Genomic DNA, 27,014 nt, shown 5'->3' with positions numbered 1-27,014 from the left:
TTCTCTATATAAAAGTATTCAACATCTCAGCTCCATGTATTTTCCATGGTCATACTAAGGCAAGGGTTTCCAAATATATTCTAGGCTATTTTTTGGATTTCGTTTTGGTGTTTTTCTTTTTTTTTTCTTTCTAGATTTCACTCTACATGGAATTTGAGAACTGAATTCAATTTGATGCATCACCGTTCCACACCAAACTGTCTTAAAAACACTTGTGGGACAAATATTTCAAGATTTTTCTACATGGATTATGGGTACAGTATTAGAAATTACTTTTAGCTAGTATGAAAAATCCACCGTAGATCGATTTAATAATGCGTTTACTCAGCAAACATTTATTGAGCTCATATTCCATAACCAGGTACTGGGAGTACAGAGATAAATAAGATGTGATTCCTGCCCCTGAGGAGCTAGCTCATTGTCTGCCTCTCAAGTCTTAAACTTGGGCACAAAGAAATAAGAAGCTCAACTAGCTGGTCTAGATAAGGTCGTTTAACTCCTGGATTTGAAAAATAATGAACTGTAGAGACAAAGCACAAATTGTTGGGTGTTAGGTTCTATCTGTCTAGAAAAGCTTGAAAAATAAAAATCAAATAAACAGTAGAGTTGTTTTTCTCCAGAGGTTTTGCAGTGATTATTAAATGTTTTAATAAACACTTCCCCAGTGCCTACTATGTGCAAGCATCCTGCTCAACGCTAAGGATATAAATGTACGAGATTAAGTGTTTTATTCTTTAAGAAGACCATGCGAGAGAGAGCTATTTGAATAATTGCCATATGGTAGGGATAGACATTTTATTACCAAATTTTGTACCAACTGATTTCTCTTGGTTGCAGTGACACTAGGGAATAAAGAGAGACTAAGGCCAAGAGGCCAAATGTTCCCAGATGACTGAGGGAAGCTGCAATTCCTGCTTAGGAGACTCTTTCAAAATCTCTTCTTAATTTTTTACATCATGTATCAGCAATTTCAGTGATGAATACAAAGAGAAAAATCAAAATATGTCATAAAGCATGAGAATATTTTTGTTACAAAGAGGCATTTTGGTTATCTTAACAAAACCTCATATTTTGGTGCTGCCTTATGGCTGACCCTCTAAAGAGATTTTCCATTGGGAGCAACTTCCCATTTTTCAAAGAAAAAGGTAAATAAGGAAGGAGTAAAGGACCCTCTGTAGTGATACCAACAATGGCAATCTGTGTGCTCTGCTCTAATTGGGTACATCTATAAATTTGGTGTTGGAAGGTCCCTGATATTAGGACGAATAGCCTTGTGGCATAGAACTGTTATTTGAGAGGGCTTGATGGCTGCACAAAATTAGGAAACAGAGGTCTACAGGAGATACACAGTTGCTGTTTTTATTTCATTCCTTGGCAGGTTGAAGAGGTTGGTATTATCCTTTCACATTCCTTAAAACATCTTTTAAAAAAATGAAACACTTCAGAGAACCTTTTGTGTCTGTGCTTTAGTTCTCTTTATGAGCCACCATGCTCTTTTCAGTGGGTATCATGATCTACTCCTAGAGTCCTGTGCATCCAACAAAGGTTTCCTTCTTGGTAATTACAGTCAGTTTTGGTTCCCTTTTCTTTCTGTTATTTACAAACTTTTTAAAATTGGTTATTAACTTTTTGGTTATTTCAGAGATTATAGTTTTCATTATTAAGTATACATTTATTTTTCCTATTTGAGATTTTGTTTGTTATACTACTTTTGAAATTAAAGGTGTTTGTAGACTACTCAAAAGATTCAAAGCCTTGAATTTTATAAGGGGTACTTGGGTATGCTTTTTTGTTCTTAACTATATTTAGGGAAAATTATTGCTTACTTCCATGTGCTAGAATTTCACCTATTATAGATGAAAAGTTATTCCTCACCTTTTCTGTAAGAGTAGTTTAAAAGGTGAATCTAATTTATTTTGAGTGATATTGGTCATTAGATCAGAGTGGTTATTAAATTTCAAAGCATTATCATAGTGATATGATTATTGCTACAGCTGGAGGCAGTCTTCTCTGAAATCTATTAGGTTATTAGTCTTCTTGGTTCTAGTGCAAGGTTTGGCAGAGCTTTACTTTTGAATTAAAGTTTATGTTTTGCCATCATCAGAGGGTTTACAGAATATCGACTGCATTGGTAGGAGGGACCAACTGAGACTGACTGGTAGTAGCTGCCTGGAGAACCTGTTGACAATTAGGAGGCTTCTGGGAGACATTTGTAAAGGAGTGGTGCAATCTAATAATGTCTCACATGATCCTAAGCTGGAAAGGGACGGAGTGGGATTTGTGTTTCCTATGCCATGTGTTTGCCAAATCCATAAGGGGGCCTTAGAATAGGTATTTAGGTACCACATGTAAATTAATGTAAGAGTCATTCTTATCATATCCCTTGTCGGAAAATCATCCCATTTTTGTTCACATACCTCCAGTGGGGAGCTGACTGCCTGCCTAAGATCCCAATTTGTTGTTGGACACCTCTGTTAGAAATTTCCCTCTGTGGTATCCTATTCAGTTATTGCTCTGTATTGAAAGTTCATGAAAACCTAGTATAAAGGGTTTTTGACAAGGGTAAATTATGAGGTGTTTGTTTTATTTTGTTTTTTCGTTTGTGTGTTTTGTTTTTTGGTATCATTTATCATTTACCAACTGTCTTTTTGCCCATTTCAAAAAACTTTTAATTTCAAAATAGTTATTCACAGGAAGTTGCCAAAATAGTACAGAGAGTTGCTGTGTTTTCCAGTTTTCCCCAATGGTAACATCTTACAGAACTGTAGCAAAACCAGGAAATTGATATTGGTACAATCTACAAACCTTATTCAGATCTCACCAGTTTTACCTGCTTTTGTGTGTGTGTATGTGTGTGTAGTTCTTTGCAATTTTATAATTTATACAGATTTGGCTAACTACCACCATACTCAAAATACAAAACTGCTCCATACCCACAAAGAGCTCCCTTATACTACCACTTTATAGTCACTCCCAATCCTCTCCCCATTTGCTAATCCCTGGCAACCACTAATCTGCTATCCATCTCTGAAATTTCATTTTTTTGAGAATTTTATATAAATGAAATCATATAATCATATAGTGTAGCCTTTGAGGTTGGCTTTTTTTCACCCAGCATAATTCCCTTGAGATCTATCCAAGTTGATTACATATGTTAATAGTTATTCTATTTTTAAAATCATTATTGATATCTTTCCTTAAGGCCACAATAAATATTTGTCTAACTATATCAACAACATTTCAAATATCATAAAAGTGGTTAATTTACATTTGTAGAGCTGCTAAATTTGAATTCACCTGTTAAACAGTACATAGGAAATCTCAGCTTTGACTATTTGTTGCTGAACTGTTAGGACTCATAAGGAGTGCAAGATCAGGAGATCCCTTTCTTCTGTCTGTTTCTAACCAGCCCTGGGGTTACATACTACTCATTCAACCTCTTTGTGCTACTTCCTTTGTGGCCAAGGGCTGTCTACCTAAAAGGATGATGTGGATGAAATGAGACATAAAAGTCAAAATAAAAAATTTTCTATACTATGTCAAACCAAAATTAATTTGTAAGGTACAAGTATTACCTATGGTTGTGTCTGGTGTAATGAGACTGACAGAGTTTTTTTTTTTTTTTTAAAAGAACTTGTCTTTTTTCCCCCAACTTTCCTATAATGCATGCATATTTTATCTTTGTTTTTCTATTTATAAAAATGGTGCATACTCATTAAAAATTGAATCATGATAGAAATACATACACTTGAAAGTGAAAGCCTGCAGAAATCCCCCACCTAAAGTTAACTATTATGAACTGTTGTATGTTTTGTTTTTCTGTGCATAGAAGAACCTTTTGTTATTATTACTAAAATAAAACCACGGATTTTCTGTGCACATTGTTTTACATCTCTTTTACTAAGGTTTCTTGAATATTTTTTCCTGTCTGTAACGGTGACTATTCATTCATTTACCCAGTTATTCCTCGTTGAATGCCTGCTGTGTTTAAGGCACCATGCTGGGGAAACTGTGATGAATAATACATGAAGCTTACATTTTAGAGGGAAGATAGACATTAATAATGATTAATTTCTCAATTGATTATTTGATTACAAATGTGATATTGACTAGGAGAAGGAGTACCGAGAGCTATGCAAGTGCCTATTGGGGCACTCAGCCTGGTCTGGGAACCAGGGGGTAGCTCCTAGAGAAAGTGACTTCTGAGCTGAAATCCAAGTACGGCTATGTATGCATTAGGAAACGACTGGTGAAAGAGTAGTGAGTGCATCGATGAATACATATTCACCTAGATATTCCAGTATGTGGCTGGAAGGCCATATATGGAAATGGCAATCTTTTTTTNAATTTTTTTTTTTTTTTTTTTTTTGGTGGTGGTGGTGGCATTTTTTTTTTAAATCTGTATTTTGATTTTTCTACAGTGAACATGTATTTATCATTTAGCTAAAATAAAAAGAAAAACCAGAAGTGTTGGTGACCATATTGTACACTTGAAACTAATATAACATTGTATGTTAACTAACTGGGATTAAAAACTTAAAAAAAAAAGGTGCATTAAAAAGAAGAAAAAATATAAATGTGTTTGATGTATGAATACAGATGCTCATAGAGGAAAACAAAACTGATAAAAGATCTCTCAGTGTATTAATACTGTGATGACATTATAGGTAGCTACTGTATTTTTAACAGTCATTTAAGAGAAGTATTAGCTTTACAGAAAAATTGAGAAGATGGTACAGAATTCCCATACACCTCTCCCCACACACAGAATTTCCCCTATTCATATCTTTTTTTTTTTTTAAAGCTTTTCTTATTTATTTATTTGACAGAGACAGCCAGCGAGAGAAGGAACACAAGCAGGGGAGTGGGAGAGGAAGAAGCAGGCTCATAGCAGAGGAGCCTGATGTGGGGCTCGATCCCAGAACGCTGGGATCACGCCCTGAGCCGAAGGCAGACTCCTAACGACTGCGCTACCCAGGCGCCCCCTCCCCTATTCATATCTTAATGATAATTTAGTACATTAGTTATAATTAATAAACCAATACTGATATATTATTATAAATTACCCATTGTTTATTCAAGTTTCCTTAGCTTTTACCTAATACTCTTCCACTATCTCATCCAGGATACCACATTACATTGAAATTCCTTTTAGTTGTAACAATTTCTTACATTTTCTTTATTTTTGATGTTTTTGACAGTTTTGAGAAGTACTGGTGTATTGTAGAATACCCCACTTTTGGGATTTATCTGATATTTATCTCATGATTATACTGCAGTGTGGGTTGGAAGCTGACAGGGGTAAAATGTCAGTCTCATCAGATCACATCCAGGGTACCTACTATCAACATGAATTATCACTGTTGATGTTAACCTTGATTACCTGGCTGGAGTAGTTAGTGTTTCTCAGGTTTCTCCTGCATCGTGAAGTTACTTTATCCCCCTACNCCCCCCCCCCCCCCCCCCCGTTTCATTCACTGCTTTTTAGAAGGAAGTCTCTGTGTAGAGTCCATACTGAAAGAGTCAGAGTTATGCTTCACTTCCTTGAGGGCAGAGTATTTACATAAATTATTAGAAATTCTTCTGTACAGGAGGTTTGTCTTTTTCCCTCATTTTATTTATGTATTTAATCATGAGTATGACCTCATGGAGATTTATTTTATCCTTTGGGCTTTAACCCAATACTGTATTTTATTGTTCAAGTTATTCCAGCTTTGGCCATTAGGAATTCTTTCACTTGCCTCTTGTGCCCCTTGGATGTACCCCATCAACAAGGTTTTGTGTTTGTGTTTTTGGTAAGCATTTCATTATTTTCTGGCACTACAGGTTGCTCTAGACCCAGTGTGTGTTTTCTGCCACAGACCTAGTATCAGCCATTTTCCAAGGAGCCTTGCTTCCTTTTACTGGAGAATAGTATTAGGGAACCAAGATCTTGGTGCTATTGTATTTTTTCTCTTACTATTTTTTTCCCTAGTTCTGGTCCCTGCCCCCCCCCCTTTTCCCCTTAAGATTTCTGGTAGACCAAATAGGAATTCCAACGTGGCAAATTTAGGTTGACCCTGTGACGCACTGCTGGCCAGAGAGTTATTCAATACAGATCTCCTGGGAAGGGCTTTCTTTCCAAAATCAAGTCAAATCTTGGAGGGATGTATTTTTGGGCCCTTCAGCCTTCTTCCTGTCAGGAAAATGGAATTGATACCTGTATGAATATGAAAGCAAATGCTAGGGAATGCACAGTGGGGAGAAAGAAGGGACCTTATTCTTTGATGTTATTGCTGACCTATATGGTTGAACCATCCCTGGTCTGCCCAGCTCCAGACTTTTTTGCATAAAATAAAATAAACTCCTGTGTGTTAACTATTGTTACTTGGTTTTTCAGTAATTGCTGCTGCTGAGCACAGTCTTAGTCAATTTGGATATCAACTTGCTTGGCACAATTACTATTACCTTACTTAAGAAATATTTGTTGAGGACCTACCATGTGGAAGACTTCATAATACAGAGCAAAAAGAAAGGAACTCTGTTGATCGTCCAGTTCCCACTGGACCCAGGTTTAATAATGGTATAAAGAATAAGATAATTACATGGGTAACTATGATTAGAAACAGAATATTTTTCATATTTTGTCATTTGCTTGGTCACGATTACTCATCATCTGTCACTTCAATTTCTCTTACTATATTCTCTGTATCTGCAAATGGTTTGGCAGTTTAGCCAGTTCCAGGGCAGACACCTAAGCAAGATCCTAGTCCCCTCCTTTTCTCTAACTCTTCACATCCATTTGGTTATCATTTGGTAGCCTGTTTTCTTACCTTGTAAATATTTTTTGTCCCATCTTCTTTAATTCCTTTGCTTCTCCACTAGTTCTGACCCTTAGGAATTTCTCTCATGTACAACATTACAGCCCTACATGCCTAGTCCAAAAGGCAGATGAAATCTTGTTTCTCTCTTCAGTAAAATTATGTGCTGGCTTTGCATTGTCTCTAGTATAAAGTTCAAAATTTTTTCTCTTGAAAGCCCTGTAGGATCTCACTCCCCTCCTGGCTGTCCAGTCTCATTTTATGGCAGTGTCCCCACAAACCACTCTGCAGTACACACCCCTGACTTCATTCCAAACATTTAACTAATTCCGTCTTTAGTTTTCTGTGCTCTCATTTATCTCAGAACATTTCTTCAACCAGAGATTCTTCTACTCCCAATGCCTTTTAAACCTGTAAGACAGAACTTTCAGAAGACCTTCCCTAATTCTTACGTATCCCTTTCAAGGATCTTTGTATTCAACCTCTGTTATAACATAAACTAGTTCTTGGGGTGCCTGGGTGGTTCAGTCCATTAAGCAGGTGACTTTGGCTCAGGTCATGATCTCGGGGTCGTGGGATCAAGCCCCCTGTCAAATTCCCTGCTCTGGGAGGAGTCTGCTTGTCCCTCTCCCTCTTTCTCTGCCCCTCCCCCTCATTATGCTCACACGCCCGCTCTCTCTCTAATAAATAAATAAAATCTTAAAAAAATATAAACTGGCTGTTATAGTTTGTTGACCTTTAAAATAAAACAGCCAGTTATTTTACCAGCCAAATGGGTTTATTCAAAAATAGCAGAAGAATTGCAATTCATACATGCAAGCTATGACAAATCATAGACAAGTCCAGAGGTCCAAGGAGAGGAATGTTACATTATAGAGAAAAGGAGGAAGTTGGGAGGACTGCTTTGAAAGAAAGTCTGTAGGAAGAAAGCGAAAGTTCAGGGTGGTGACAGTTTCTCCTTGCCTGAATTGTGATATTTTCTTACTGGCTGAGCTTGTTGCTGGGCCAGGAGAAAATTTTCCTTCTTTTTGTTGAAATAGCAAAGTAGGCTTCTTCCTGTTCAGAATACAAGCTATGTCCCTTCCTGTTGGGTTACAGTTGGTGACAAGTAATAAGGCAGGAGAGCTTTCCCTTCTGGCCTCTAGACTCAATTTTAAATGAAGTTTCTCTCATTCAGTTTCACAATTTGAAATACCTCGTGAATGCATATGCTTTCCATCTCCAGTACCACCACTTTGTTCTAGACCATCATCATCACCACCATCACTGAAATGGTCTCTCTGCTTCTACTTTGGTAACTTGTAAAGTACATGCTTTACCCAGTATCCAGTGATCTTTTCAAACTCCAGATCTGATCATTATAACACGTGTTTAAAAATTCTTCTCAGGTTTACTGATGATCTTAGCCTACAAACTAAATCCTAACATGGCCTGTGATATATGGCATACATTGGTTCCTGCGTATCTACTTTTCAAGTCTCACTTATTTTCTTTTAGTTCTTTAACATGCTCTGCTCCCTCTTATCTCAGGGCCTTTGCACATGTTTCTGCTATCTGAAACATTTATCATTTAGATAACTTCAGCACTTGCTCAGGATATCCTCACCCAGATCTACAGCAGATTTCTTGGTTATAAGCTTCACTTACTCTGTCTTTTGCATAAACTTGTAGAGTTGAGCAAGGTGGAGAGCATATAGTTGCATTTAATTTTCCAAAATGATTATAGCTCCTCTCTTTAAAAGTAGCTTTTCTGCATCTCCACCCCCCACCCCGAAACCTTCATTCCTTGTATACAGACTGCTCATTTCACTCCTTCCGTTAGATCCTGTCCTGTCTGGACTTCATGGTAAATTCCTTAAATACAGGCCTTGTCAGGACCCTAGATTCTTTTGTTCAAAATCTTTTTTACAGCCCAATGATTTTTCTCTCCCAATTTTTTAGTTTTGTTTGCTTTGTTTGCCAATTTTTGGTAAGAAACCCACAGAGAAAGTTAACAATCGTTTGCTTTGTTCAGGGAAGTTTTGAATAGTATAAGCTGCGCTTAAGTGGGTACTCTGAGCACACCAGGAACATAAGGGATTTTCAGAGGACTGATTCAGGGTCAGCATTCTGTTCCTCACTTCCCTGACCCCCAGACCCAAACCTCGCAGTTAGAACTTTGTGTGATTTCATGAACTACTGACAAATATCCAGATTTCATCCTGACTTTAAACATATACTAGAAAGTCATAGACTCAAGAGACTCAAGAGTGAGAAGAGGCTTTAGATTAGAGGTCATTTGGTTTTAGTCCAGCCAACCCGCTGTTCAAGGTCATTTGGTTCCTGAGTGTTCCGTACCACCCACTTATAAGGTCTTGTCTTTTATACAGTGAACACAAACTTTCTTTGTTACAGTTTTCATCTACCATTTTTAATTCTTAGCACTGTTCGTGGAATGACAATTTGTGTATTTGAAGACAGCTATCATGTCTTTTCTCGGTAGCTTTTCCCCAGGAAGAACAACCCCACTCCCTGATGTATTATGGCTTAAAATTCTCTTAACAACTTATTTAAATTTATAAAGTTTTGCTTTTTGAGTGATTTGGATCATTTACCACTCTGTCCCCTTTCTATTAGTGTAAATGATAGAGATGATTACAAATAAAACAAGTTGATAGGCTTAATGGCAAATGCAAAATATACAAGAACAAATTAGTTGAGAGAACATGTGAAATACAATTTGGTGTTTAGCTTACAGATCAGAAAAAGCTATTTATTCAGACATTTTTGGTGGATTAAATAGCGGGTGAGGACAGAGGACATTTGGGCGATAGAAACTGGTGTAGGGGATGATTTATCTGATGAGTGACCACTTCCTTAGCTTTATTACACCATTACATTTGCATATCACTATCATTTTCAATCTGCGATCAGCTGCTCAATTTCATAAGTACAGTGTATCCAGTTGGCATTTTGCCACTCAGGACATGCAGACTGCTGTTTTTCTGGAGCTGTAAAGGTGTTTTGTTTTGTTTTTTCCCTTGCTGAAAAACACACATCCTACCATGAATTATAACATGCAGCCTTACATGTCATTCTTCCTATCTGTGGAAAAGTACGGATTTACCACTTGCTGCCTGAACTAGGAGGGTTAAAAGTGGTGGTGGCAACTGAACTTTCTATGAACTGCAAAGCCTGGAGATAATTTGTCAGGGATTTCTAAGATTTTCTCTTTTAACTTTTCCTTTATCTTACTCTGAGATAAAAATGCACATAAATGAGAGAAGACACATTCATCTTTGATAATGACACAGAAACTTGTGCCTTTCTCATCTTTTGCCACTCAAGTGCTGAGCTATTAATATCAAATGAAAATTATAAAATGACTTTATAATTATTTCCAAGTAAGATTGAAGAGAGCATTGTCCTCCTATTACCTGATGTTTGTGGTTTTCCCTGTACTCTTCAAGTCCAACATTTCAAATGGAATTGATATCTTTCCAACGGACAGCTTTTTCTGGGTGGTTTTTGTTTTTGTTTTAAGATTTTATTTTTAAGTAATGTCTACACCCAACAGGGGGCTCGGACTTACAACTCCAAGATCAAGAGTCTCATACTCTACCAACTGAGCCAGCCAGGTGCCCCTTGATATTGTTTTTTAAATAGTAAAACTTGTGCATGTTGTCATCTTGTTGACCCAGCTTTGAGCAGAAGTTTAGTATTAATACCATCTTCTCCAGTAATTTAGCTTTTTTTCCCTTCTTTCTCATTCTAGTATTTGTTGAAAGGTGTAAGACCAGAAAAGGTCCTTGTGTAACATAAACAAGCATTTAATTAAGGGGTAATGCCTGTGGTACTGGAGTATGTGAAGTGAAACAGAGGTGCTTAATCAGCCTCAAAAGCTATTTACTGCTTCGTAAACTTCAGTGCTCAGTGTCATAAATATTATTACTGTTCTAGGACTTCAGAAAAGCAATGCAATATCAAAACTGATTTTTTCCTACAGTTAAAGTATGGAAGGTTTTCTTCCTAATAGAATTTTGTAATGAAACTAACAGTTGGGAAAAGCATACATACCTGAAATTTTTAACTGAAGTGTCATCAGAAGGGACTTAAATAACAAATGAAATGTCATCAGAAGGGACTTAAATAACTGAAGTGTCATCAGAAGGGACTTAAATAAAACTGATTTTTTTCTACAGTTAAAGTATGGAAGGTTTTCTTCCTAATAGAATTTTGTAATGAAACTAACAGTTGGGAAAAGCATACATACCTGAAATTTTTAACTGAGGTGTCATCAGAAGGGACTTAAATAACAAATGAGGGATATGTTGAAATGAAGCAAAGAGGGGAAGGTTTTATCACTATTAAGGCTGAAGTTATATTGAAGAATAAGTCACATAATATTGCCATGTGTTTATTGAGCACCTACTGTGGGGCGTGGACTAATACATGGTTTACATACATTGTCTTTATTCATTATAGCAGCCCTGTAAACTAAGTTGGTTCTAGTTTTAGAAAGAAACTCAGTGAGATTGTCACACGGTTGTATCTGATTGCACTTTTACTATCTCCATTACTTCAGACTGCTTATCAGAAAGCTTACATTTAAATTATCATTTTTTTCATATTCATTCTGCTGAATACCTACTAGTATACCTGAAAAGTTAAGTTATGCTATGTTAATTCTTAAAATTTTTAACCTTTATTTCTTCCATATTCAACATTTATTAAGCAGCTAGTATATTCCTAACACTTATTAAGTATTATGAGGGCTGTAACCAGATATGAAGACCCCCAGAGTTTACAAACTGATAAATATTCCAGCCTTGTATACACATAATTTTAAAGCGAACTCAAAGAGCAAGGTTCTTTTTTCCAGTATTTTGTGACTGTTGGCCAGACCCCTTCCAAATTGTTCCCCTTCTGTTTAGATAGGGAAGTGCATATAAAAGCTAAAATTCAATCCAGATGATGTCTGTATGATCCAGTTTACATGGACAAATAAGGAAGGAGTTCATCGTCTGATTGAAATGCTTTGATAGAAAGGAAATCATGTGCCATGAGAACCTAGAAGAGATAGTTAGCATAAGACCTTCTGAAGCAGGAAAGGTTTTACAGAAAAATTGTTATTGGAGCCAAGACCAAAAAAAAAAAAAAAAAAAAAGCTGGTCAATACAGAATCTAAGGGTAGGCTTTTGTTAGGACTGTAACATTTTATTAACCCAAATGTTTATAGCTATCACTTCTTATACTGTTATTTCCTTTGTGAGCTACTGTGATTCTGTAGATCTTTTCTTCCAGGAATGTTTGCAAAAAGATCCTACATTCTATGTGAAAATGTCAGCAGGAGAAGTTAAAAAGTTTGGATAGTTGATGTTTGTTTAAGAAAATTTGGTGATCATCATGTCCAGTTCCCTCATTTTGCACACATAGAAGCCAAGACCCACATAAACTGTGAAGTGCTTAATATCAGCTACTTATAAGCCTCAGACCTGGGACTTGGCTTGGATTATAGTCATGGTTTTGTCCTGAAGCTAAAGCTCTAGTTGAAAAATGCATGAGGTTAGTGATAGTTTAATAATAAAAAATAATTTCTATTTCTCTTTATTGTTTTTCTTCATTGGCTTTGGGAGAGAAGTGATTGAAGAAATGTGAAGTAATGGAAGTATCCAAGGTGGAATATAGACGATATTTTATTTAGGTAAAGCATGGGGAACCTTTACTTAGAAAGTTCAGCTTTTTAAAGTGGAGTCACTTAATTTCTGAAGATGTTTATGTACCTATCATCTTTTTAATGTATGATATAGTGTGAAGATGGCAAATTTAATAAAAAGCCTGAGTGTGTGAGGTAATAGTGGCAATAGAATTTGTAAGCTCAGATTTATTCATACATTCTTCTTTTAACTGGCCTTTTAACTGAAGTGAAATTGATGGGAAAAGCATGAAGTTATGGAGAGTTTGGAATAGGGATGCCTTTGGTTGACTGTGATTATCGTAATGTATTTCAACCTTGAAACTGAGCCCTGGATGACAGAGGAAGGCAGCTTAGACATAAGAAAATGCCAGAGAGACAAAATAACCTTCAGCTAGTCTATAAAAGAATGATTAAGCAGTTCAAAATGTATATGCCATATTCTGTCACACAGCCATTTCCAGGGATTTTAAATGACCATAACTGTTCTTTTTCTGGATCCCGAAATGCACTTCAATTCTGAATGGTATAAGAAAAAATTTGGAGCCTGCTGTCAGCCTTCTTCTAGTTGCTTTACTCAGGAAATAGTGTGTGCAAAAGCCAAATTATTTCTGAAGAACAATGTAAATGATGTAAGAGCAAAGGATAAAAGGTATCCTCAGAAAATATTTGCAAAACACACCTGATAAAGGATTTGTATCTAAAATATGTAGAGAACTCTTAAGATTCAATGATAAATCAACTCAATCAAAGAAATGAACAAAATATTTGAAGAGACATTTCATCAAAGAGGGTGTATAGGTGGCAAGTAAGTATATAAAAGATGTTCAACATCATAGGTCGTGAGGGAATTGCAAATTAAAACAATAATGAGACACCATTACATACCTGTTAGAATGGCTAAAATTTAAAACACCAACAAAAGCAAATTCTGGCAGGAATGTGAAGCAATAGTAATTTTCATTCCTTGCTGGTGAGAATGCAAAATGGTATAGCTACTTTGGAAAACAGTTTGATGTTTCTTACAAAACTAAATGTAGTCTCACTGTACAAATCAGCAAACACACTCCTAAGTATTTACACAACTAACTTGAAAACTCATATCTACCAAACCTGCATGCAAGCATTTATAGTAGCTTTGTTCATAATCTGCCCCCAAACCAGAAGCAGCCAAGATATCCTTCAGTAGGTGAATGAATAAACTTTGATACATCCATAAATGGAGTATTATTGGCGATAAATAGAAAAGAGCTATCCAACTGTGAAAAAACGTAGATGAATCTTAAATGCATACTGTAGAGTTAAAGAAGCCAGTCTGAAAATGCTACATTCTGTACAAGTCCCGTTATATGACATTCTGGAAAAGGCAAAAATAAGAGTCAGTGAAAGGATCAATAGTTGCCAAGAGCCGAGGGGAGAAACGAATTGAGGGAAGGTTGATTAGGTGAAGCACAGGGGCTTTTTTAGGGTAGTGGTGAATATAGGACATTAAGTATTTGTTAAAACCTGTAGAACTTTATATTAGAAAGAGTGAGTATTAATATATACGAATTTTTAAAACTTCATTTAGATGGTCAGGGATGCCAGGATGGAGTGTAAAATGTGACTAAAGAGTGTAAATGTATTACAAATATATGAAACAATGTCACTGAAAGGAGTGGAGGAATAAGGTGCTGATCTAAATAACTTTGGAAATGAGTGGAATTTGTTAAGACTAAAAGGGAAAAGGAACCATATACATAAACACGATACTCTCATACGGGGGTTCAGGGTAAGGGTTAACAATTTTGAAACTTCATGTTTCTGCTATTGTAGTGGGGTTATAGGTCAGCAAGTAGAAGAAGCTAGTATGATCCATGTGCTAATGGATTACAGTTGGAGACAGACGTTAATTAGTATGAACTGATGTTTAGCCTAATATAGATATGGATGATTACATATAGAAATGTTTATAGATATGTCTGTATATACACAGGTTAATAAACACAGTTATATTGCTCTGTCAGCTGATAGGGCCTATAAGCAATGAAATCCCAGTAACAATGACCACACCTTGTGCCCAGATCTTGGTTTCTAATACCATTATCCAATAAGAGGAATGAGGGCTTCTTAGAGAAGTGACTAATTCTTGTGCTGGAGCAGGCACCTTGTATATACAAGGTGAGCCTGGATCATCTTGTGGTGCCAAAAACTAAGAAGGTTCTTTAAAAAACATATACAGACACACAATAACAGGAGCACGCCAAAAGGACAGAAGGGCCAACTGAAATATCTCCCAGTGTCCAAAGCTGAAACACTTTGAGCAGCAGAATAAATAAAGTAGTATCACGTTAAAACCCAAAGTATAAAGAAATATCCATATGTCTTTACTGATATAAACAAATGATTGATGTTGATTCCAAAGGAGAATAGGCAATTCTCCCATGCAGAAAAATTTCAAATAATTTATTTAGATACCCCACCCTCAAGGAAGTATAACTCTCCACCTCTTAAGCTGAACTCTTGTTAGTGCTTTTCTTCAAAGAGTATCATGGAAAAACCTGACAGACTGCCTCATGCCAGATTATCAAGATCAACATCAGTAGTGATAAGTCATGCTGATAGTTTGTACCCTCGACATGATAGGATAAAAATGATACTTTACCTGAGTGGTTCTCTTCTCTCAAACACATTATCCCAATATAATCACGCTTCTATAAAGTATCTGACCAGTAATCCTTAAAACTGTCAAGATCATTGTAGGAGGTTGAATGGTGATGTTCTTCCCCGCCCCTGCCCAAATATGCCCTTGTACTAACCTCCAGAACCTGTGAATGTGACCTTATTTGGAAAAAGAGTCTTTGAGATATATTAAGAATCTTAAGAGGAGATCATCCTTGATTATCTTGGTAGACTCTAAATCCAATGACATGTCCCTCATAAAACACACAAGGCACAGACACAGAGAAGATGGAGGCAGAGATTGGAGTGATGTAGCCATAAGCCAAGGGATATCTATGGCTACCACAAGCTGGAAGAGACAAAGAATTGTTCTCCCTGAGAGCCTTCAGAGAGTGTGGCCCTTTGGAGATCTTGATTTTAGGGTTATGACTCCTGAAACTGAAAGAGAATAAAATTTCTGGTTTCTTTCTTAATTCCAGTATAGTTAAAATACAGTGTTATATTAGTTTCGGGTGTACAGTATAGTGATTCAATACTCCACATTACTCCATGCTCATGGCAATAAGTGCACTTTTCATCCCCTTCACCTATTTCACCCATCCTTCCCACCCTCCACCCCACCTCCCCACCACCTTTGGTAACCATCAGTTCTCTATAGTTGAGATTTTCTTTTTTGGTTTGTCTCTTTTTTTCTTTGTTCATTTGCTTTGTTTCTTAAATTCCAAATGAGTGAAATCATATGGTATTTGTCTTTCTCTGACTGACTTATTTCACTTAGCATTATATTTGCTAACTCTGTCCATGTTGTTGCAGATGGAAAGATCTCATTCTTTTTTATGGCTGAGTAATATTCCATTGTACATATATATCACATCTTCTTTATCCATTCATCTATGGATGAACACTTGGGTTGCTTCCATATTTGGCTATTGTAAATAATGCTGCAGTAAATATAGGTATGCATATAAATTTTCAAATTAGTGTTTTAATTTTCTTTGGATAAATACCCAGTAGTGAAATTACTGGATCATATGGTAAATTTCTGGGTTTTTGTTTTTTAAGGCATTAAGTTTGTGTAATTTGTTACAGCAGCCATAGGAAATTAATACAGTCACCAAAGAAAAAAGAAGTTCTGAAAAACTGTCACAACCAAGAGTAGCTTAACAATATATAACGACTAAATGTAATATGATATTCTGGATGGGATCCTCAAACAAATTGGACATTGGAGGATAACTGAGGATATCTGAATAAAGTATGGTCTTTCGTTAATAATAATGTGTTTGTATTGGTTCACTAGTTGTAACAAATGATGACAGGAGGGAAGAGAAAAAAATTGTGACAAGTGTATCATAAGGTGTTAATAAGGGAAATTGGGTGTGGGACACATGGGAACTCTTTGAATTATCTTCACAGTTTGTCTACACATCTAAAACTGTTACAAAATAAAAGATGTAGTAAAAAAGAAAGAAAAGGAAAAGGTATCTTTTCTGGGAATAAAATGAACCTAGAATATTCCACCTTCAGAGCAAGGATTTCCTTGGTTTTGCAACTATGTGCTGGGGGAAGTTTGTCTATTTTACAGGTCTCCTCAATTCCTTAAACTGTGTGTAGTCAGCCTTGCCATTCAAGCAGATAAGCTTTTGGGGAAACAGACCTATTCAGCTACAGAGGAAATCAGGGCAAGTCACACCTTCTAAACAAAGTAGCAGTTTGGCTTTTTTATTGCTTTCCTTCCTGAATAATTCAGTCTAGAAGTCATGGGATGGGGTCCAGGAAGGTAGGTGTCTGTGCTAGGACTCCTTGGAGAAATGCCTGATTCTAGGGCTGGGGCTGAGAAGGAACAGGACAAGATGTGCTGAACACATCTTCCTGTACCAGAAAGTAAGGAATTGCTCAAAGAATGGTTATATCTAAAGGATACAGAAGCAACATTGAAGGAGCACTCACTGGCTAATTTTGGAACAGTTTGAGCCTAATATAATGCTCATATTATCAAATTATAGCCCACTAAATAAAATAGACATTCGTGAGTCTGTAGTGACATAATTAATGGAGAATAGAAAAGGAAGAAAAGAATTAGGAAAATCACAATTTGGGAACCAGTGTAGTATAATCAGTTATCCATGAAATGTTGGTAGATGCCAAAACTAACGGGTGAAAGTTTAATGAGGACTGGGCTGTTCGTGTAGTCTCAAAGCATCTCCTCACAAATATCTATTAATTACTAAGGAGGGAAGAGGAACTTCACAGCGGGAAACCTGGCGGTTACTAACCCTACTCAGGTGGTGACAGCTAATGTTAATAGTAATGGAACAAAATAAAATCATGCACTACCTGATAGGATGCAGTATGAGGACCAGCAGATCATTTCTATGATTCTTCTACCAAAATCTATAACATAAATCTAATCTTGAGGAGACATCAGAGAATTCCAAATTGAGAGACTTTCTAGAAGATACCTGGCCTGTAACTTTCAAAATTTTAAGATCATGAAAGTCAAGGAAAAACTTAAGAACTAAGTGTTCCAGTGTTAGAGACTACAAAAACATGACAATTAAATGCAACCCATGATACTAAATCTGATCCTTTTGCTACAAAAGACATTAGTGGGATGATAGATGAAATGTGAATAGGGCATAGAGATTATAGGGTATCATTATTGATTGTTGATTTTGAAGATTATATCTTGGTTATTTGGGTAAATGGCCTTACTAACAAACCTAAGTTTTCGGGGGTGATCAGACACAATATCAGCAATTTACCCTCAAATGGTTCAGAAAAAAAGATTCTTTATACTATTCTTGAACTTTTCTGTAAGCTTGAAATTATTTTTTAAGTTATCTTTAAAAATTTAAAATAAAAGCCAATATGGGGGTGAGAGGATGAGAGGAAGAATTTCTTTAGAATAGCTCTGATCAACTAAAGATCCCCAGACCTTGAGGAAAATTGAGCACATTAAAGGTAAATACTAAGATTAAATATTAATTCTTGGAGAAAGAGTTTGTGGAAAGAGTTTTTTCATAATGAAAAACTAATGAATAGTCTTGGAAACTTCATATTGTATGAATTTTGATAGTTAATGGTTTTCTTTAGCTTGCCTCTTTGCCAAGGGTGGGAGTGGAAGTTTAGCTCCCTGCTGGGTCCTGCTGGCAGGGGGCTGGGTAGGGAAAGAAGGGAATAGAAGTGCCAGCTATTACCACTTTGTACAATCTTGTCCTACCTAGGTGCTGCCGGGAATGGTTGAAGGTTAGCTCCCTGTGGGCCCTGATAACACCAGAGAAACACATAGGAGGGACAATATTTTAGAGGTATGGAAAGAACATTGACTGAGGAGAAACTATCAATGATGAGGGCAAGAGAGAAATTTTAAGGTAGAATTTATAGACTACAGCTGTACCATTCTGCTATCCTAAACTGTGGTCCTTGACATCTTAAGGCATATGGTCTCCTTAATGCTTCTTGAATTAAGAGTTTTAGAAAGGATGATTTTAAAGGACCATTTAACCCATTGTATTCCACCCAGCAGTCCGTGTTTAAGAAATGTGATAAGGGACAGTTACTGGGTCTTCTCAAAGTTGGAATTAAAGATACCCAAGAACAGAAGCTGTAGGACTTTTTTCCTTAATAATAAATATGGTTAAAAGGCAGATTTATGGTTGGGACTGACCTGAAATAGCTGTGTTTTTTTATTTTTAAAAAATGCTGAAAATGACTCTTCTCTCCTGTTGCTAGTTACGTATGTAATCACTTCTAAGCCAACAATACGTCTTTGGTCTGTGTTAGTCTAGTTTAAAACTGAAGGTAGCTAGAATCTCTGACAATTACAGTATAGTTGTTAATATTCTTTGTACTTTGGCTGATGGAAGAATTGATTAAAGTGCCTGAAATACATTAGTTTCAATAAATATTTGCTGTGAAATGAATGTTGAATAATCTTAAAAGATTGGAAAATATTAATTGGCATTAATTTCTCATTGAGCGAGAAGTAAATGTCTTGCCTATATTATTCAATTCCTGTTCTCTACTCAATAGAGAATTTGGGATGTGATGTAAAGGAAAGTTACCTGTGTTAATCTTCAGTTGAAATCACACAGCAAGGAGGAAACCTAATCGTTAAATAGCAAAATCAGTTTCGTTTTCTTTGTTGAAATTTAAAAAATGTAGCATACACTGCATAGCTGCAGTGATCACTACCCACTTCTGGGGACCTTTGAAATCTATTACCATTTGAAAAACTCTGTTAGTAAATCCACTGTGCTGCCAGAGGCTGGGGGCAAATTGAGAGTGATCAACATGATGTATTGCCTAGTATACTTCAAAAGAGAAATCTTTCCCAGCTCATAGATTTTTTTTTAATATATTGTTAGATCCCGTGGCTGCCAGAAAAATAGAAAATTCTGCCTATTTATAGCAGAATTTGTCCTTTGCAACCAATTTTTTTATTCAAGCTATCTTCCCCAATTCCACCGAAAGCTAATATTATAAGAAGATTGGTACATCTGAGCTTCTAAGTTCTGAAATCTCTCTGCTTTTGGATCATCCAGGTGCACAGATATCTTGGTTATAGAAAATGACAGCCACGTCATCTACTAATTTCCTAGAGGATCTGAAATATAGCAAAGTAGGACATTGTGCAATGTGAAGAAGAACATGGCAGAGAAGTTTTTGTTTTCCATGGGAAAGACTTCTTTCCATAAGAGGTCAATCATTAAAGTACCCAAAGGAAAATAGGCAGCAAGTAATCTTCTACTAAATTTTCTGCTAGGATTCTTTATGATTTTCAGCTAAATGACCTACTTAAATATTCTGCAGTTGCCCCAGTTTGTGATTAGGATATTGGTAAGCAAAGTTGTGCAAAACCTCTGAGGAAATCTATATAATGTCATAAATTTTATTTAAAGGTATAGATGAGAAAAAGAGGGTAACTTTTAATCATTGAATATTAATAAATCAGCAACTACAGGGTTTTAAAACTACTTTAATTGAAGGACCATTTTTTCTTCAATAATAGAAATTCAATCTATTTATTTTCCTTACAAATATTAATTATATGAAACTTAACACAGACAGAAAAATAAGGGCCAGGAGTACAGGCATACCTTGTTACATTGTGCTTTGCTTTATTGCACTTTGCAGATAACTACTTTTTTTTTTTTTAAACAAATTGAAGGTTTGTGGTAACCCTGCATCAAGCAAGTTTGTTGGTGCCATTTTTCCAACAGCATTTGCTCACTTCATGTCTCTGTGTCACATTCTGTTTATTCTTGCAGTATTTTAAACTTTTGCTTTATTATATTTCTTAATGGTGATCTGTGATCAGTGATTACAACTTGTTGAAACCTCAGATGATGGTTAGCCTTTTCTAGCAATAAAGTATTTTTTGTTTTTAGACATAATACTATTGCACACTTAATAGACTGTAGTATAGTGTAAATACAACTTTTTTATGCACTGGGAAACCAAAAGAGTCACTTGACTCGCTTTATTGTGATATTTATTGCAGTGGTTAGAAACCAAGCCCACATTATTTCCGAAGTATGTCTGTAATTGAAATTTGGGGTTTACTTGTTTTGTTGATGCTATTGGTTATAGTGATAACCACAGATATTTATCTGTTATAATTTACAAAGCATGGATTCTTAGAATCCAGTGACTTTTGTAGTTTGTAAAGCAATATCACTGGGACTTTTGAGGTAAAAACCTAGTCCATTTCTTCTTTTTTTTCATCCTATCCTCAGATTTCATGTGCCTACAGACTTTTTTATTTTTTTAAATTTTTAATTAAAAAATTTTTAGAGCATACGAGCGTGGGGAGAGGCAGAGGGAGAGGGAGGGAGAGCATCTAAAGCAGGCTTCTCACGATCTCATGACCTTGAGATCATTATCTGAGCCAAAATCAAGAGCTGGAAGCCTAACCGACTGAACCACCCAGGCGCCCCAAAATTTATTTTTTTTTTTTAAGCAAGGAGTTAAAGTTTCAAGAGATTTTAAGTTGACTTGAAGGGAAAACTATCTAGGATTCATTTCTTTTAGAGTAATTTATCCCAATTTAAAGACAGATTGCCCTACATATAATAGCTGCATGCAAAAAAAGTTATAAAATTGTCCTTGGATTTACAATGATAAATGAAAAACATTAAAATTCTCTAGTAGAGGGGCGCCTGGGTGGCGCAGTCGTTAAGCGTCTGCCTTCGGCTCAGGGCGTGATCCCGGCGTTATGGGATCGAGCCCCACATCAGGCTCCTCTGCTATGAGCCTGCTTCTTCCTCCCCCACTCCCCCTGCTTGTGTTCCCTCTCTCGCTGGCTGTCTCTCTAATAAATAAATAAAATCTTTAAAAAAAAAATAAAATAAATAAAATTCTCTAGTAGAACAAAGTATACAAGGATCTTTATGTTGTTCTTTTTTTGTTAAACAGCAAGAGCAAAATAACTTATTGGAATATAAAAATGAGAGATGAATGAGCATGCCACCAATGGGGAAAGGGGGTATTTTTACAGAACCAGTATTTTTTCCATCCCATCTCCATTTGACGTCAATCAAAACATACCATTGTCCATTTAGTTTTAAAAAATGCAGTATGAGGGGTGCCTGGGTAGCCCAGTCGGTTAAGCATCTGCCTTCGGCTCAGGTCATGATCCTGGGGTGCTGGGATCAGGCCCCACGTTGGGCACCCTGCTCAGTCTGCTTACCTTTCTCCCTCTACCCCTCCCCAGCTCGTGCTCTCTCTCTCAAATAAATAAATAAAATCTTTTAAAAAATGCAATATGCTTGTGCACATACACAGTTACTTTATGTACGATAAAGGAATGGGGGAAACGAAAGAATAGAGAAAACTATAGTAGTCAGGATGTGGTGGAACCAGTTGTGGTTTTCTCACTGAGAGTGCCTTCTTGGTCTGGAGGAACAGAGTTCTGGAGTCAAGTAGCAGATTCCCTTTTTAGTAAACACTTCCTGTTTGCTGCTGGAACACATCAATTGTATTCATCCTCCATTTCCAGCTATGCAGATATATGTGTGTGTTTCATTGATTGGCTGCCCATCAGATCGAAAACTGATCTGACCTGTTGATGAACCCTGTCTTCACAATGGGCTTTCATTAGTTTACTAAGTGGTGCCTCTTAATCTTACACTGCATCACAGAACCATCCTGCCCCACCACCTTCAAATTAATATGATCGGTGTTCTCAATCTTGACTCCTTCCTTGGGCTTTTCCTTGGCTATGGTGAGCGCTGGAGTCTCCCCAGCTGCTGCTTCACAAAAGGAGTACCAGGTCCCCACCAGGAGAGCACACAAGCAGCTCTAGGAGTAGCAAAAGAAGGAGGTGGCTGCCATGAAGTGTGCCTACAGATTTTAAAGAGCTGTAGAGACATCTTATTACACTCAAAGAATTCCCCCATGACAAGTATTTTCACCTGCTTGACAGGGACTGAATTTCACCTGCTTGACCCAGTGACTGAATTCCTCCAAGGAGGGCGAGCTGTCATGTCAGCTGAAGTGACACAGGCTTTAGGGAAGAGGCAGTCGCAGGTGTTAGTAACACATTACTTAACTCTAAGGCTAATAGAAGTTTGTAAGAACATACTTTTTTTTTATTTGCAGCTTGGAGTGAGTTTGAAATTAGAATATTTTATTTCTATTACCATTTGAAGCAGTGAGAATGTTGATTTTAAGTAACTGCTGTGGAATATATCCTTTTTTTCAGCAAATGGTTCTTGCCTATAGTATCCATCGAGTCAGCAGCTCCAGGGAGCAGTCACACTCTGTGTGTATCCTGAGACCTAACTTCAGCAAACAGAACCCATACTGAACTCTTCCAAATTCAATTTGATATCCTAACAGGCAATGACAGTGGAACATGGTCTGCACCTTTCAGATCTGCATTTTTTTTTTTTTTGCAGCTAATTAAAGTCCAATTTTGGTCACTTTAGACCAAGTTGGAATTCTTATCTTTGATGTCAGAATATGACAGCGGTTGATATCCTGGGGGGCAGGGCGTTCTCTTTGCTGTAGTACCTTGTGCTTTGGGCCAAAGTTCAAAATGTGCTTCTGTGTGTGTATATATGTGTATGTGTGTGAATCCCTCCCTCCCTCTTACTCTCTATCCCTGTCTACCTTCCTTCCTTTCTTATTTCCTTCCCCTCTTCCTTCCTTATAGTATTTCCCCCTTACTCATGACATTTAGATTTTTTTCTTACTCCCCAGTGGCTCATTTATTCCGCCCATTACCCCTCAATGTTTTCTAATTTTTTTATCCTGGTAAAACACATTAAGCATAAATTTTACCATCTTAACCATTTTCGGTATACAGTTGACATTATATATATTCATAATGTGGAACCATCAGCACCATCCATCTCTGTAACTCTTTTCATCTTGTAAAACTGTTCTATACTTACTTACTAAGTAACTCCCTATAGGAGTGATGATAATACTGACTCCATCATTGGCCCTTCATCTTGTTTCTGTGCTCTCTGGGACCTCTCTTGGGGCTACATGTTCCAGGCCCCTTGGAGATTAGTATACATGCCTTAATAGAAATGCCGACCAAGACTAGAATGTGGGGAAGGTTGCTTTGGCTTTAGCCCTCTGTAAATTTGTTCATATAACACAGTCTTTCCCCTTCCTGATGCACAGATAGCATCACGAGTTCTGTCAATTAGGTGCATGCAAACCCTCTGAAATGCACATGAACCTTTTGACGTCACTACAGTGCCCGCTATGTCCTCTTGCTCTATAAAATCTGTAGACCAAGGGCCAGACTTTCTGGGAAGTAGCTGTGCAGCTCTGGGTCATCATCTGCTTGAACCTCCCTGTCAGTTAGTTAACCTGAATAAAACTCTGTAAACTGTATGGCCATTGCCTGCATTGTACTTTGGTCTCAAAATGCCTTTTCCTTTTGGAGGATACTTTATATAGTCCCTCCACCTTCTAATACTCCCCATTCCCCTTTGCCCCCAGCCCCGTGGCATCCACCATTCGACTTTCTGTCTCTATGATTCTGACTACTTTAAGTACCTTACATAAACGGGATCATGCAATATTTGTCTTTTTGTGACTGGTTCATTTCACTTAGGATAACATCTTCAAGGTTCATCTATGTTGGTAGCATAATGGCAGAATTTCTTTCCTTTTTGAAGCTGATTAATATTCCATTGTATTTATTCGTCTGTCAGTGGACACTTGAGTGGCTTTTGTGTGTTAGCATTGGTTAGTAGTGCTGCTGTGAATATCATTGTATAAAATATGTCTTTAAGACCTTGCTTTCACTTTTTTGGGTATAGACTCAGAAGTAAATTGCTGGGTAATATGAGGAATCACCATTCTGTTTTCCATAGCAGCAATTACCATTTTAAATTACTGCCAGCAGTATACAAGTGTTCCAGTTTCTCCACAGCCTCACCAAAACTTATTGTCCTTCTATTCCTTCCTTGCTTCATTCCTTCCTTGGTTCCTTCCGTCCTTCCTTTCTCTCATACTAGCCATTCTATTGGATGTGAGATGGTATCTCATCATACTTTTGATTTGCATATTTGTGAAATATATGTGAGGGTTTATTTCTGGGCTTTTTTCTTTTTTGTAGTGTCTTTGTCTGACTTTGACATCAGATAATGCTGACCTCATAGAATGAATTAAGAAGTGTTTCCTAATGTTTTGCAAAAGTTTGAGAAAGGACTGCTTTTAGTTCTTTAAATGTTTGGTTGAGCTCACTAGTGAAACCATTGGGCCCAAGGCTTTTCTTTGTTCAGAGATTTTTGATTGCTGATTTAATCTCATTACTAGTTGTAGGTCTATTCAGATCTTCTATGTTTTCATGATTTAGTTTTGGTAGGTTTTATGTTTCTAGGAATTTGTCCATTTCCTCTAGGTTATCCAGTTTGTTGATGTATAGTTGTTCATAGAATTCTTTTTTCAAAAGATTTTATTTATTTATTTATTTGAGAGGGAGTATGTGTGCACATGCACACTTAAGACTGGGGAGAGGGGCAGAAGGGGAGGGAGAGAGACAGGCAGACTCTGCCCTGAGCGCAGACTTGCTGTGGGGCTCTATCTCAAGACCCTGAGATCATGGCCTGGGCCGAAACCGAGAGTCTGACGCTCAACTGACTGAGCCACCCAGGTGCCCCAAACTTTTTTATAATCCTTTTTATTTCTTTAGAATTGGTGGTAATGACTCCACTTTCATTTTAGTGAATGATTTTAGTAATTTGAGTTTTTTCTCTTTTTGTCTTAGTCCATCTAGCTAAAGATTTGTCATTTTGTTGATCTTTTCAAAACACCAACTTCTGCTTTCATTGATTTTCCTCTATGGTTTTTCTGTTCTGTATTTCATTTATCTCTGCCCTGATCTTTATTATTTCTTTCCTTCTCCTGTCTTTGGGTTTAGTTTGTTCTTCTTCTAGTTGCTTAAGTTGTAAGGTTAGGTTGCTGATTTGAGATTTTTCTTTCTTTTTTTTTTTTTTTAAGGCAAACATTTATAGCTATGTATTTTCCCCTTAGTACTGCTTTCCCTGCATCCCATCAGTTTTGGCATGTTGTATTTTCATTTTCTTTTATCTCTAAGTATTTTCTAATGTCTCTTGTGATTTCTTTTTTAGTCCATTGGTTGTTGAAGAGTGTATGGTGTAATTTCCACAAATTTGTGAATTTTCCAGTTTTACTTCTATTGTTGGTTTCTAACTTTATCCTGTTGTGGTTGGAAAAGATATTTTGTATGATATTTATCTTTCTAAACCTGTTGAGGCTTAATTCATGGTTGAACATAATGGTCTGTCCTGAAAAATGTCTTACATGCATTTGTGAAGAATATATACTCAGTTGTTGAGTAGAGGTTCTGTATATCTCTTTTGGGTCTAGTTGGTTTATTATGTGTAGTCCTCTATTTCTTATCTTCTAGCTGGTTGTTTTAGCCATTATTTTGAGTGGGATATTGAAGCCTCTAACTATTATTGTAGAACTGTTTATTTTTCCCTTCATTTTTTTTTTTAAAGATTTTTATGTATTTATTTGAGAGATAGCGCATGCACATGAGCAGGGGGATGGGAGGAGGGGCAGAGAAGAAGGAGAAGTAGACTCCTCACTGAGCAGGGAGCCTGATATGGGGCTGGATCCCATGACCCTGAGATCATGACCTAAGCAGAAGGCAGACACTTAACAGACTGAGCCACCCAGGTGCCCTCTGCCTTCAATTTGGTCAGTTTTTGCTTCATATGTTTTGATTTAAAAACAAAAATTGATGTATTTGAAACTAGGTGGATACAGCTATAAAGCATAAGCTAATTTTTACTATTCTAACATTTTGATTTCTTATGAAATGGATGTTCCTCCTATAGAAATAACTAAGATAAGTCTGATCCCCTGTTGAAATTTTTCAGCTCTGCTTATGACCTACTGATGCTTTATACAGTACTCTACTGGAATTTACTGGCCTACAGTCTTGATGCAGTTTTTTGTATTAAGATGAGTCAGTTTTCAGTATTAATAATTCCATGGTAACCTACATGGAGAATAGTTTCTGCTTAAATGAATTAGGAAATGGTAAATCTTTAATAATAAGGTAAAGGTATTTGAATGTTTGAGAAGGGAGAATTAATTAAACATACTTGACAGAAGACCATGTTTTTCTTCAAAGCAGCTATTGTCTCCAAATCCAATAAAAGTGAAGATGCATCAGTTCTTAATATAATATTCTGTAGAGATCCTCTTGATTTAGAAATGTCATTTTTTCTTCCTTAGTATTGGCTACTGTTTTTTGTTGTATATACATAATGCTTATTATAACATTCTTATAGGTTAGGAAATATACAGCTTCATAAAAATTTAGAAAACAGGCCATTGACATTATCATTTATCAGAAATATTTCTGACCCCCGTGT

The 27,014-nt window shown here is 36.6% G+C and overlaps 1 protein-coding gene and 1 pseudogene across 3 annotated transcripts in view; one reads left to right on the top strand and one right to left on the bottom strand.

Moving 5' to 3' along the window:
* The window catches only part of PEAK1 (pseudopodium enriched atypical kinase 1), a 287,490-nt gene that overhangs the window by 81,958 nt on the left and 178,518 nt on the right, over nucleotides 1-27,014 (top strand). The window lies entirely within an intron of this gene.
* The window catches only part of LOC100473481, a 95,817-nt pseudogene continuing 90,880 nt past the window's right edge, over nucleotides 22,078-27,014 (bottom strand).

Source organism: Ailuropoda melanoleuca, chromosome 9 (assembly GCF_002007445.2).
Source record: "Ailuropoda melanoleuca isolate Jingjing chromosome 9, ASM200744v2, whole genome shotgun sequence".
NCBI lineage: Eukaryota > Metazoa > Chordata > Mammalia > Carnivora > Ursidae > Ailuropoda > Ailuropoda melanoleuca.
The sequence above is the reverse complement of the archived record's forward strand: the minus strand, read 5'-3'. Positions and strand labels throughout refer to the sequence as shown.